Source organism: Lytechinus variegatus, chromosome 16 (assembly GCF_018143015.1).
Source record: "Lytechinus variegatus isolate NC3 chromosome 16, Lvar_3.0, whole genome shotgun sequence".
Taxonomy (NCBI): Eukaryota; Metazoa; Echinodermata; class Echinoidea; order Temnopleuroida; family Toxopneustidae; genus Lytechinus; species Lytechinus variegatus.
Window position 1 is genome coordinate 19,168,008 of NC_054755.1, and position 13,515 is coordinate 19,181,522.

General features: G+C 35.1%; 1 protein-coding gene and 1 long non-coding RNA gene across 2 annotated transcripts in view; one reads left to right on the plus strand and one right to left on the minus strand.

Annotated features, from left to right (window-relative positions):
* The window catches only part of LOC121429958 (X-linked interleukin-1 receptor accessory protein-like 2), a 38,760-nt gene extending 36,249 nt beyond the window's left edge, over positions 1-2,511 (minus strand). The window contains exon 1 of the mRNA XM_041627226.1: positions 2,493-2,511. The gene's annotated coding sequence lies outside the window, so the exon portion shown is untranslated. The remainder of the gene's footprint in view (positions 1-2,492) is intronic.
* Positions 2,512-9,052: 6,541 nt separating this feature from the next.
* LOC121429935 lies at positions 9,053-12,056 on the plus strand. The gene is made up of 3 exons (XR_005971982.1): positions 9,053-9,506; positions 10,502-10,628; positions 11,109-12,056. It is a non-coding gene; the product is annotated as an uncharacterized LOC121429935 (long non-coding RNA).
* The last annotated feature ends 1,459 nt before the right edge of the window (positions 12,057-13,515 follow it).

The window sequence follows — 13,515 nt, forward strand, 5'->3', positions numbered from 1 at the left end:
TTTCTAACCACTGTCCTGATCTGTTCCCTTCTTTAACTGATAAAATAGAACTTTAACTATTAATGTATTATCTATCTCCTGGATTTATCTTCTCCTGGCTTGAAGAGGAATTCAACATATCTTCTCTACTTTTTGCAATTCCGGTACAATCTTGCAGTTTTACTCCACTTGATTACCAATCATGGGTTTTTTGTTAAAGGTATTGTTTGACTTTGTGAGTAGCCGATTTAAAAAAAATCTCAAACCAAGATGAAACATGTGTACAAGTGCATGTATTAATTACTAATAAACCCTGAAAACAACCATTATTGAGAATGAAAAGCTAAAACTACAAGGCAAACCCCAATTTTGTAAATAGGCGTCTTATAGACGTCTAAATAGTACGCATAAGTGTATGGGATGAAATCAAGATGGTGTTTCCGGTCACTTTATTTTCAATTTTTGAAGCACTAAATAATTATTTTCGAACACATTTTTTTCTGGGCTTCATTTTTGTAACATATCACAGACACAGGTGACAAGTGTGACCTTCTAGCTCAGATTTTTTAAAAGTCAAACCAATGTTAACCAATCACTTTAAACCACTTGTCAATATAGTGTGCAACTGTGCACTTGAGAACTGAGAAGTGAATGGAGGTGGACAAAGGGAGCCAATGTAAGTGAATGGTGAAGGCCAATCATTATTATTATTTTTTATATCTTCAGGGGCTACTTTTCATGGGCAACATAAAGCTTAAAATTGCATGGAATAGGGATTTCCCAGAGCTCTTTTTCGATTTACCACCGCTCTTTTCAGGGAAAAATCATCCCAAGGCCCTGAGAAAATTAATTCTCTGGAATAGTTGTTCATGATAATGCCATCTTGATAGTCTTTTCCAGTGGAGTCCTGGGAAGCATTGCATCAACATTTTTTATGTGACAAGTTGAAAGACCGAACTGTCCTCGATGTTTTGATGGGCTACATTCCCGGGGGACCAGTCAAATGTATTGCTGTACACACGCGTGACAAAAAAAGTGTTTAAAGGGGTGTTTTTTTTTCAGTTTTGGACGCAGTCCACGCATGGACTTGTTTAGGGTATCAAAAACACTGTTTTTCAAGAAAAAGGGTGGTTTTGAAAATCTGGTCAATGGTCAATCGTGGGGTAAAACGTATTTTGGGAATGTTTTGTTTCCCCCAAAGCTTTTTTTTTAAAGACTAGCCAAACGTGTTTATTAGGGTATGATTTTCCCCCAAGCGTTTTCCCCAAGGTCATAATTTGGCAACAACTTGTTTAGGGACCAAAATGTGTAAATAAAGCCCGTAAAAAAATTGTCTTTTCGCAACGTACGAGTGCAAGTACTGGCCGCGCGCGCACACAGACGTCAAGTCATGAAAATCGCACGCATAACATTTTTTTGAACTTGGCATCTCTGGTATGGGGTTAAGAAAGACAGTGTGAATCGAAAAAAGATAGTATGTGGTTAAGGATAGTATGGGGTTAAGGAAATACAATGTGAAAAGCATATTAGATAATAGACCAAAAGCTTCGGTCTCTGTTATGTTGGTTGTTCAGCTGAACTCCGTTGGCTTCACTCATCAAATACAGAGACCGAAGTTCTAGCGTGATCTGTACAGGGGACTCAATGGCCATATGTTTATGTACTTAAGATCGGATAAAACGGGGAGGTGAATTTGCGCGACAGCCGAGGTAAGTCACTGTTTTTGTTCCTTTTAACTTGATTTTTCTGTTTTTTGGCAATTTATGCCAAGAGGGAATATGAATTTGCATTTTGGTAGCGTTTATTTTCAAAATTTTTATTTATTAAAGACAAAAATTGAAGAGCCCTGACGGGGGGATTTTGCATTGCAAGTCCCCTAATGGTGGCTGCACGATAGCGAGCCGTCTGTGTACGAGGAGAAATTTAAAAAAATGTTAAAAACTCCTCGAAACAGACGGCTGCCAGCTGTCTAATTAGATAAGAGTTAGATAATTCTTGAAATACCTCCTTATTTTGTTTTTTTGCAATTTTATATTTAGTGGAGCTGAAGGTCTTGCCCTTAACTTGGCTTAAGTTCAAGTTCAAATGATCAAGTAAAAAAAAATTGGGAACGGTCACCCAAGCAAGTTTTCACAATGTAAGTTAGATGCTACTGACTTTGAAAGTTTGAGTATGAGTCGGAATACAGAGACTGAAGCTTTTGGTCTAGAGCTCAGATCCAGCAGCACCTTTCTTTGAAAGTTCGAGTTAGCGTCCAGGGTACCACGGGGAAAGACACCACCGCCGCCGACCTACCGGTACCTGGCCGCTGGCGCCCAAACCGAAGTCCTCGCTCCCTGCAAGTCCTACAGGCTACATTTCACCGTCTCAAGGCACTGCCACTGGCAGCGTAGCTTAAGTTTAACTTAAAGAGTTTGATTTTCTTAGTTATCCCCTTCTTCCATACTTATAACACCATATTTCTACAAAGTTAACATCACATGGAAAAATACAAGGCAAACAATACAACTCACCCAACTCTGTCGAAGCCAAGATAATCGCACGCGTACGCATACACCGGTATTTATTTGTCTACGGCGGCTAGCGCTAGCTTGGAGCTAGCTAGCTAGCTAGCTAGCAGTCTAGTCGGATCGGGCACACAATTTCTCTTGGTTTTTAGTCCGATGCAAATGGGTACATTTTATTTGTAGTGGATGACGAGTCCACCGTACCCAACAAAAAGATGATTTATAAAGAAAAAAAATCTAAAGAGCAAAACGCTGAATATTTCATGAGTCGGACACAAAACGTGATACAAAATATAAGAAAGCTATGACATTCTAAAGTTTCGCATAATTTCACAAATAGTTGATAAAGATATTCCCGGGAGATATTCACATTCACCCCGGCCCATTTGCCCCAAATAATTATTGGAAGCAATAAGCAATACCCCAGGAATACCCCCGCCCTCCGCTTTGGAGTGAAAACTTTTTTGTTCTTTTTTTGCAAACCAGCACCCCCTATCGCTCCCAGGACCCTGTCAAAGGGGTCGAATCCCCTGATACACGGAGGCAGGCCTCGGCTAGCCTGCTTTTAATGAAAACATTGTAAAAATGACAATGAATGAGCCCATGATTTTTTCCGGGATTTTTTTCAAACATTGATATTAAAGCATTTTTGGTACCAATGATTAAGATTGGTATCTAAAAGAACAATAGATGCGAGCGCGAAGCGCAAGCTGAAAATTTTGATATTTCGATCTGAAAAAATGACAGTTTAATAGACGTTTTTGATAAAAAAAAAATATATATATATATCCAGCAAAAGATTATTTCAAATCGAAGCGGGAGTTCTTATGAGGTTTAGACCTGAAAACGGGGCATTTTTTTAATCATGATAGTATGGGTTTTTGCTACAGAAATGATGCGAGCGTGAAGCAAAACGATAGTTTGCCCCCCCCCCCAATATTTTCATTGGTGGGGCGATCGCCCCCCTGCCCCCCCCCCCCAGGATCGACGCCTCTGCTCAGTGACTATTGATTGCTATAATATAGGTTTTCCCGTCTAATTTCATCAGAGTTGCAATTAAATTAATGAAAAGACGTTCAAATTCGAAATATTTCGTCCACCCTCTGCACACATAGTTCATTTTCATTCATTTAGCATTCAATTCCGTTCTATATCATTCCTTTGAATTTTGTAGAAATTCAATTTAGAGAGAAATTCGTTCAACTTAATGGCCCTAATTATGTGTCATTTAATTTCGCGAAGACCAGCTGATCGTTTGATTTCGCCTAAAACACCATTTTCAATTTCATTTATCGGCACACATAATTGCACTTTAATATTCCAAATTCAGATAACGTTTCTGTATTCATTTTTTTAACTTTACCCTTTCTATTTTTGCGGATCTTTTCAGTTAGAATCATTTTATTCCATTATGTTTGATAAAGACGTAATTCATGTAACACTTATAGGATATGGTTGTAAACGCTTATTCTTTTAGTGATTGATGAGTTGGTGCAGGGGCGGATCCAGGATTTCCCAAAAGGGGGGCACATTTTCTGGAGGAATATGACGAGCAAAAAAAGGTTTTTAGCCAAAGAATATGGGTAATTGTGCCTCTCGAGGGGGGGGGCACGAGTCGGCTGTGCCCCCCCCCCTGGATCCGCCACTGAGTGGGTGGGTGACCTTGTATGCCAATGGTAGGTATTTTTTCTTCATCATCTTGTTCTTTTTTATTTTACATAATTGTATATAATTCAAATCGTTTTGGGGATGGGTATCATGGTATTGACCACAGTCTATAGTTATGAAAGTGGAACAAAAACGAGTTGTTGTTCCGATGATGGTCTGTCAGATGTAAACTTCAGTAAAATTTTAACATCCAATTTAGGAGTAAAACCCATTTCCATAATTATACAAAAGAAGTAAAAACAACAACAACGAAAAACACTGTCCATATCCTGTAAGTGATTGCATATTAAAGGTCAAGTCCACCTCAGAAAAATGTTGATTTGAATCAATAGAGAAAAATCAGACAAGCACAATGCTGAAAATTTCATCAAAATCGGATGTAAAATAAGAAAGTTATGACATTTCAAAGTTTCGCTTATTTTCAACAAAATAGTTATATGAACGAGCCAGTTACATCCAAATGAGAGAGTCGATGATGTCACTCACTCACTATTTCTTTTGTTTTTTATTGTTTGAATTATACAATATTTCAATTTTTACGAATTTGACGATTAGGACCTCCTTGCCTGAAGCACAAAATGTTAAAATAATGGAACTCCACGTGTTCTGGGAGGAATGAAACTTCATTTCACATGACAATGATGAGAAAATAAAAATATTTCATATTTCAAATAATAAAATACAAAAGAAATAGTGAGTGAGTGATGTCATCAACTTTCTCATTTGGATGTAACTGGCTCGTTCATAACTATTTTGTTGAAAATATGCGAAACTTTAAAATGCCATAACTTTCTTATTTTACATCTGATTTTGATGAAATTTTCAGTGTTATGCTTGTTGAATTTTTATCTTTTTATTCAAATCAAGTTTTTGTTGGGGTGGACTTGTCCTTTAATGATTTTGAATTCCTAAACGTTCGCAAGGAAGGTACCGGTACGAATTTGAAAACATTACTAGGCTATTTTAATTTGATCGTTCTTTATCAATGTTTAAATGAAATAACTATGAAATCGCGTGCCATTAGAATTAAATTAAATTAAGTATTTGGCTATTTAAATGCTGATCTCATAGGTCATTCAAACTAGTTGCAAATTGAATTATTACATCCTTAAATCGGTTGAAATTTTGGCGAAATTGGACGGGAAAACCTATACTATGAACATAGTATTCTAAATAGGTTAAGGTCAAGAGCACTATATCATATAAAGAAAACACTGCACTGTTTTGCATGAGCCTATCATGAATCTGGTGAATAATATCATTCATCGTCATCCTTGGAGGATTTTCGTGATAAAACTTGCATATATTATCACATTCTCAATTTATTATGAAACACATGCAGTGCAGTGAGTGCACACGCTTCATCCACAGTTGGCTTCATCTCCTGCGACCCTATCTACTGCATACCAAATGATGGCGTAATACTCAATCTGTTCGGTGGTGGCTTTGATCATTCCTGAAATTAATGACATTGACTCCGCTTAAAAAAATAAGATATATATATTTGGTAAAAGTTTAACCATGCAGCACGAGGGTAGTTATGTGTTCAACCAATTTGGGGGCAGTATTCTATCCAATATGGGAAGCATATTGTCCAGTAAGGTAAAATGGGCAAAATTTTCATCACACTGGATAAATAAAAATGCCCAAAAGAAATGTCGATTGTTGGTTGGACACATTATTTCCCTCAAGGACCATTTTTGCACAATGTTTTCAGAGTGTATAAAGAGAAATAAATAAAGAGATCAGAGTGTATTTTTTTATACGACAAACTAACTCGTTTACTGGAGTTACATAATAAACTTGTGCCTTCGATTTATAAACTCGTTCTCACGGCGACTATAAGAAGAGAGAACAATCAAGGAAAACATTTACTTTATCGAGTAATTCGTAAGAAAGAGTTATGCCATATGCATGAACATGAGTTATAAGTCGAGGAAACAAGTTATTATTTGAAGTCATGGGAACAAGTTCAGAATACAGAACATTATCAGCAGGGGCTCCGTATTATACCATGTACATCAATATTCGCCAGATTTGAATAAAATCTATATAGGGACATAGACTGACCTTTTTGCACAATCGACTCACTAATTCTATTAATCCCTTGCAACGAAGTTTATGTTATCCAAATAGTGCTCGTCTGTAAAATTGTACTTGATTTGTATTACCTTATATTATTAATATTATTAAAAAATTGATTGTTATAGCAATCATTTTTTCTTCATCCTTCATCCGTTGATTTCTGTTTGAACATTTTAATTTTACATTAAATTTTCATATCATTTACATCTTGATATTGGAAACTAAACTTTTGACTAAATTGTTTTGTTCACTTATCCCAAATAAAGTTGCTATCAGGGGTAATTTTATCAATTCAATTCAATTCTTTATTCCATTTCCATTCAAATCATAATACAAAATAATATAAGGTAATTACAGACGAGCACTCTTAATTCCTTAAAAAAAACAAAATTATAATATTGAGCATAAATGGAAATGAGGGGGTCCATTAAAAAGCAAAGCTTGTAGAGAGTGTGAATCCCCCTTGGAAATTAAGAAAATATAGTCGACTTATATATGCGTATAGTTATACAGGAAAGAAAAAAGAGTAGGAACAAAAAGATACGAATCATATTGATGTTAACATAATTACAGAACAAATGCCAAACTATTCACACAAATAGGTCTTCGCTGTGAAGGATATGTTGCGCAATTTCTGATGACTCTGGGGGAATTATTTTCTATTCATGATTGATTTTATTATATTTTTTTGGTTTGTGGTAATTTTCTTAGATTAATGGCAGAACCAATTTGTCATCTTTGAACGTCTGCATATGATAATTAGCATTCAGTATGATTTCCTTGTTATCGTATACACATACATACATACATATATGAAGAGTTTAGTTGCAAAAGTGGTTAAAGGGGTTAAGTCCACTTTGGACCATTCCGAGAAAAATCGTTATTAAAAAATATCATAGTGGACCTAACCCCTTTTGCAAGCAAACTGAAATTAATCCAATATAATTTCAAGTTTTCTTTGGTATTATCAGAGCGAGTGAAAAACTATAGGTTTTGAGACGGAAAAAATTAAATTTATGAATAACCTAACCCTTCAGAAGAGTTTGGTTAAAAAGTGATAAGGTCCACTCCAAGAAAATCTTGTTTTCTATTCTCGCATAATGACAATATTCATATGCAAAACTAAATTTTCATGATAACCTACACTGTAAAAACTGCGGTGTTAAAACTGACACCAATTCGTGTTAATAGAGGACTACATCCTGAGGTGTTGAAATTACACCCTAGAGATTAAACATAACACCAAAGAGTGTAAATGTAACAACAAAAGGTGTTGTAATAACACATATAGGTGTAAAACTAACACCACCAATTTAACACCGGTGTAAAATAACTGGTGTGGTCCTCTATGTACACCGGTTAACACCACAGTTTTTGCTGTGTACCATGTGAACATATTGGGTATAAAAGAAATATACCTCTCTTCATATTTTTTAAAATATTCTTTTCTAAAAAAAATGTGGACCTATAACCCCTTAAAAAGTGATTTAGTTTTGGCCATTTTTGTTCACTTTTTAATGGAAATTTCAACTTTACTTTCTTATAGATCTCCTAAAAACCTATACATTGAGACAAAAAAAAATCAACTTTGATGAAAAATGGATCTAACCCCTTTTCCAACTGAGCTCTTTTTGATTTTGCTCATTTCTCAGCAATACGCATTTTCTTCACTCTAAATCAGAGCTATTTTGCACATTTGTATGATTGGATTCTGTTCGAACTCACTTTGAGATCGTTACCACAACTGGTATTTATCTTTAAGCCTATTAGATGCTTTAATTGTCTATTGATTTTTTTTCTTCTGCATTCATAACAGTCGTATACAATACAATTTTCATTACGTAAGAAACATAATACTATCGGAAATTGATTTTGGTATGAATCATAAAGAAATAAATCAAAATAAAAAAGTAATTGTAAAGAAATATGATCTACTACCAACAAAGAAAATTTAACATTAACAGTTTGCAGGAGAAGGATTGTCATTAGCAGATTGCTCGAAAAAAAATGACAACCCAGGAATAAAACTCATTAAATTAGTACATTTTAAAAAGCAGAATGAAAATGTTATTGTGTTCATAATTTTATGATGATGAAGATGGAAGTGATATGAATCAGGGGCGGCGGAACGGTTTTCAAAGTGGGGCTGCCCATGCATAAAATCACAATCGTAATTTTTACGATTTTGTACACGGTTTTGGAAAAAAAGTGGGGCTGCCAGCTGCCAGCCCCCCCCCCCCCGCTTCCGCGGCCCCTGTGAATTGAGGATGTTGGTGATAATGGTGAAAATGAAGGCCATGATGGAGATGATGATGATGATGATGATGATAATTATTAAATTATTAACTGAAACACTGACAGACAGAGATGAACATGTTTTTTAATAGACTCTGGTGGAGAGAGTTCCATAAATCGGGACCGTGGTTTATATAAAAAAGGAAAACAATACTTTTATTTCATTTCGTTCGGAATCGCAACAAAAATTAGGAATTTATGTTGAATCGTGAATGACAGTATGACACCAAAACAGTTCTATGTTTATTCCTGGAACTATGCTTATAGTATCGTGAACCAATTAAAAACGCTGTACAAAATATCGCTGTATAAGAGGTGCTGTATAATTTTTTGAACAGCACATGTTTAAGCTTTGATAAATATCGGTATAAAACACGGCGAATTGACCTGTTTAAGGTCCGTAGACAGAAGGCTTGAACAGGGGGTTGTACAAGATACCGGCACATGTAAAGCGCATGCGTACGCGTGCGCAGTGCTATGCTAGTGGTCGGAAGATGGCGTTGAGTGTGTTCGACTCCACAGAGATACGATCTTACGTATACGTAAGCTCCCGAAGGGAGCTAGAGAGGTAACTCTTTTCGCGCGCTTTTATTTCCCATAGGTTTTGTACACAGCCAATATGGCTGCCGGCGGACAATTTGAAGGGTGATTTTGGAGGGTCAATGTTTAATTCATGAGAATGACGTCAAATTACGCAAAATGCACATCTATGATTGGCTAAGACGCTAATGTTTTATTCATATCCCAAGGAATTAAACACGTTTTTCCTTCCCACAATTCCCCACGAGATCTGTGCGAAGTGTTGTTCTTTTGGACTCTGCGAATTTCCAGTTTCTACAACGAAATAGCTCGACTAATCATCTGTTTATAGAATTGATGTTCGAAATCGTGATTTCTGGGTGAACTTCATTGGAGCAGAAAATCTTGGAGGGAACATCAATATTAATTTAATGACATTCCATAAGAATAAAAGTAAGTTAAGATCATTTTCATGTTTTGATCTCACTTGCAATGGTGATGTGTTTGCCGGGGTTCGGGCCATCCCGTATTACTTTACTACGTAAACCTCCATTTCCATACACTCCCATGTCTTTTGCCTGACTTCCAAATAAATCATCTGTCACTGAGTTTCTCAAAAAGATAGGCCTAACTTACCATTTCATTTTGTCGTAGACCTTCATCGGAATGCTTCATTTAGGCAAAAAGTAAATATGTATTTCAGTTTTATTGTCAATTATCAGGGGTAGATGTGGACTTGTTTCCGACCTCCTGTTTTAGTAACGACAAATTGTGATTTTGGTCAGAGCGAGATCCGGCCTTGATATCGGCGGTGCAGTGCTAGCCGGATAGCGAGATTGTCGATGTAGTCATGGGGTATGAATATAGCGGGGACGGACTAGGCCTAGGCCCAAACTTCAAGCTTGAAAGTTGAAGTTTAGGCCTAGTCCGTCCACGCTATCTCCTCTTCATATGAATAATTATAATTCTCAGCAGCTTCTTTTATTCAGAAACTTTTTACTTTAGAGTAATCATGAATGAAATCCAATTGATTTTGTGCTATATTTGAATGAAATGACTTAGACGATCAAGTTTCTATTTGAACAGGATGCCCTTGGCAGGGCCTGGGGTGGTATTCTGAAAAAGTTCTTAGTGTTTACTTCATTCAAATGTGATGTGATTCTTTAGTTCTATACAGGACCAACAGAGACCAGGTCCTGATTCAGCTATACAGCTGGAGCAATATGTGGTTAGAATATTTTACTTTAATAAACAGTCGGGTACCTGGTATGCGTATGCCTCTCTGTGAAACTTTATGATAGAGAGAATGAAGTTTTTGGACCAGATAATTTAGTTTGGAATATTCATAGGCCAATGATATGGGCAGCTGGAAAAAAATTTAATATTGTTTAAGAAGAGTAGTTTTATTTGTCTCTAATACTCTCAAACTAAAAAAAAATGTATTGCAGATTCAATAGGACCAAGATCTTAGCAGTTCACACCCGGTCAGAGGGACAGAATTGAGAACCATGCATATCAGCAAGTGTGAGTTACACTCTAATGAGGAACAGGACATCTGAATTGGAAAATTGCAAGGTATGCTTGTTGTTTTAATAATAATACAGGCTGTATCTAAGCTCATTCACCCCCCCCCAAAAAAAAATAGTCTACTGTAAATAAATAAATATTCACTCTTTTGGGGGAAGGGGGTGTATGGCCAATTGAGCTGAATCAAGATAAGATATCATGTAAAATTAAAGCTCCATTGATAGTTAATATTTGCTTGAATTCAGATTCACCAGTATTTCCATTTTCACCAACCATACCTTCTGTCTATGTACATGTACATAAAAAACCATGATATTAAAAGTTATCATCTGATGAATATTTGAATTAATTTGCACTCTTCATTATCAAAACCTACAGTAAATAGTTATATTGATATATCAATTTATCTGGATGTAGGACAAAAGTATTAAAGAGAGTTTAAATCTTCTTAATAAAACTTGACTAGATGAGTAAAATTAATTCACATCAGCAGCTCATTTTGTTCTTTCTTTATTTTTTACAATGCAGGTTTCCCACTGCCCAAGCTGTTTAAGTACTGGTATCACAACAAGTACCAAGGTGGAAGAAATATGAAGGCCAAGTTAATAAGTAGTTACTTCAAATTAATTTGAATAGATAATATCAACAAAGCATTGAATGTTCTTTAAACTGCACATCTGTAGAAAAGAATGCAGTACAAGTTCAGGTTCATCAGCAGGCAATGACATTAATGTATACACAATTTCACACAAAATACAAGTAAGAGATTTTTTTTTTCCAATGGGCAAATGTATCACCTTTTATCGATATTTAATACTTCTACTAGTTCTTAGTAGTTTTCGTGAAATTAAATATAATTTCCAGTTTAAAGGCCTATTGTATACAAGACAAAAATTTATATTTTGAAATAAAAATCATGCGTAGATAAATGTAAATAAAGGTGATCAGAGGATTAAGAAATAATTTTAGTATCACTCCCGGACCTCATTCCATAAACAAGTTATTACTATTGTAATCTTGTCACTATGACAATTACCATGGTAACAGAGCTGAGCAAGAAATCAAGGTTTTTATGGTAGCTGCAACGGGCTTGGTAAAAGTTATTGCAAGTCTTCATAATGCTTGAATAATTATGTAGGGATATTAAGTTGCATTTAATGTAATCTTACTTTTTAAAAAGTTTTTGAAATGGGTTACCTCAGTAAAATTATGTATAAATAAACTATGTTCTAAATAGATTAAATTCTAAACACAGTGACAGTAGACAATATCAAATTTTGTGAATGATTCACTAATGTATTGATTGGGAAAGGCACTCTTTAGGGAGAACCTGGAATGCCCCCCCCCCTTTTTTTATGAGGAGTGCTCTCACATCTAGAATATTTCACATCAGTAGAATATTTCTTGTCAGCAAATCTGGAAGGAATTTACAATTTTTTTTAAGTGACAAACTTTTGTGGAAAAATAAGTAAACAGAATATCACAGATTTTTAAGCTCTTTTTATGAAATCCTGGATGCATCCCTCATATTAACTATTAGGCTCATCAACATCTTTTGAATGAAATTTTATTGAACATTGTTCATTTTGACTCAAGTGTAGAAAAATGTACTTAATCCTTTATTTTTTTAAATATATTTAATGTTTGGTAGACTCTAATTATTATTGTTATGTTATTTTCAATGTTTTAGAAAATGGATTCCTTAATAAACGTGTTGAATTTGAATTGAATTATCTGATCTTGGTCATTTTGATTCATTTAAATTGTGATGATATAATGCTACCGCATTGTTTTATGCACAAATGGCACAAGATGTTACACTCTGTACTGAAATGTGATGATGCTACTGTGACATCATGAGAGCAAACATCAGTTAATTGAAATATTCTTCAAGAGAAATAAGGATCAGAGTGGGAAAGGAGTAAATTGGCAGGAGAATTGTTTGCCTTTATGCATAGTTGTGTGTGTCAGTTTCTGAAAAATGAGAGAGAGAGAGAGAAGGGGCAGGAGATCAGATGGGGGGGGGGGCAGTTAGTGAAAGTTCATTTTGTTTTGGAAGAAGCAATTACAAGACCTTACTGTTCATGATGGGAATACGGGAGCGGGGGAATTCTAAAAAAATTGGAACATTTATATTAAACATATTTTTCTTTCCTTATAAAAATTACACCGGATTCATTTCCAGTTGAAAATTAAAAAAGAAATAGCCTATGATCGGTTTGCTCTCTTGCCTAGATAATTTTGAGAATCTCCCTAAAATATTGTACTTGGGTCATTGCCTATTGATATATGATAATGACAAAGAACTGAGTCGCCATTTAAAATTAAGTGCTCCCCACTGCTATTCATAATAGGACCTATATTGGAGACTACAATAATTGTGTAAAAGAATTTGATTTGTTCTAATTATTTTTGTTCAAATTATGAAATAAAGGTTCATTTCGTTTTCTGTAATAAAAAGAAAAGATTGAAAAATAAATAAGGGTTTCATAAACATAAGAGATGTCATCGTAATTACATTCAACCATTATTGTCAACCATGCAAGGAACGCTTACAAGATTTAAGGGAAAAAATATAATGGCAACAATTTCTTTGGGAACCTCTTCTGTAATATAAAAAGTGAATGTAATAAGTAAAATGAAAATGGTATGAAAAGAGGGCAAATCAAGCTCAATTAAATTCCCTCCCATAAAGTTTCCAGTTATTGCCTTAGCAAAGATACTGTCAACTTGCAGCTAAAATAAATTAAAGGTGCAGTAATAATCGTGACAGGCAAGAACAAATAAATAAATAAAAATAAGATTACTTAAGAATGAATGAGTGGCATGATTTATTATAATCACAGACACCAACGATATTAAATCAGGTCGCGCATTATGCTAATTAGTGACCAAATGCTAATTTACATATTTTTACGCTATGCGCGAAGGACGT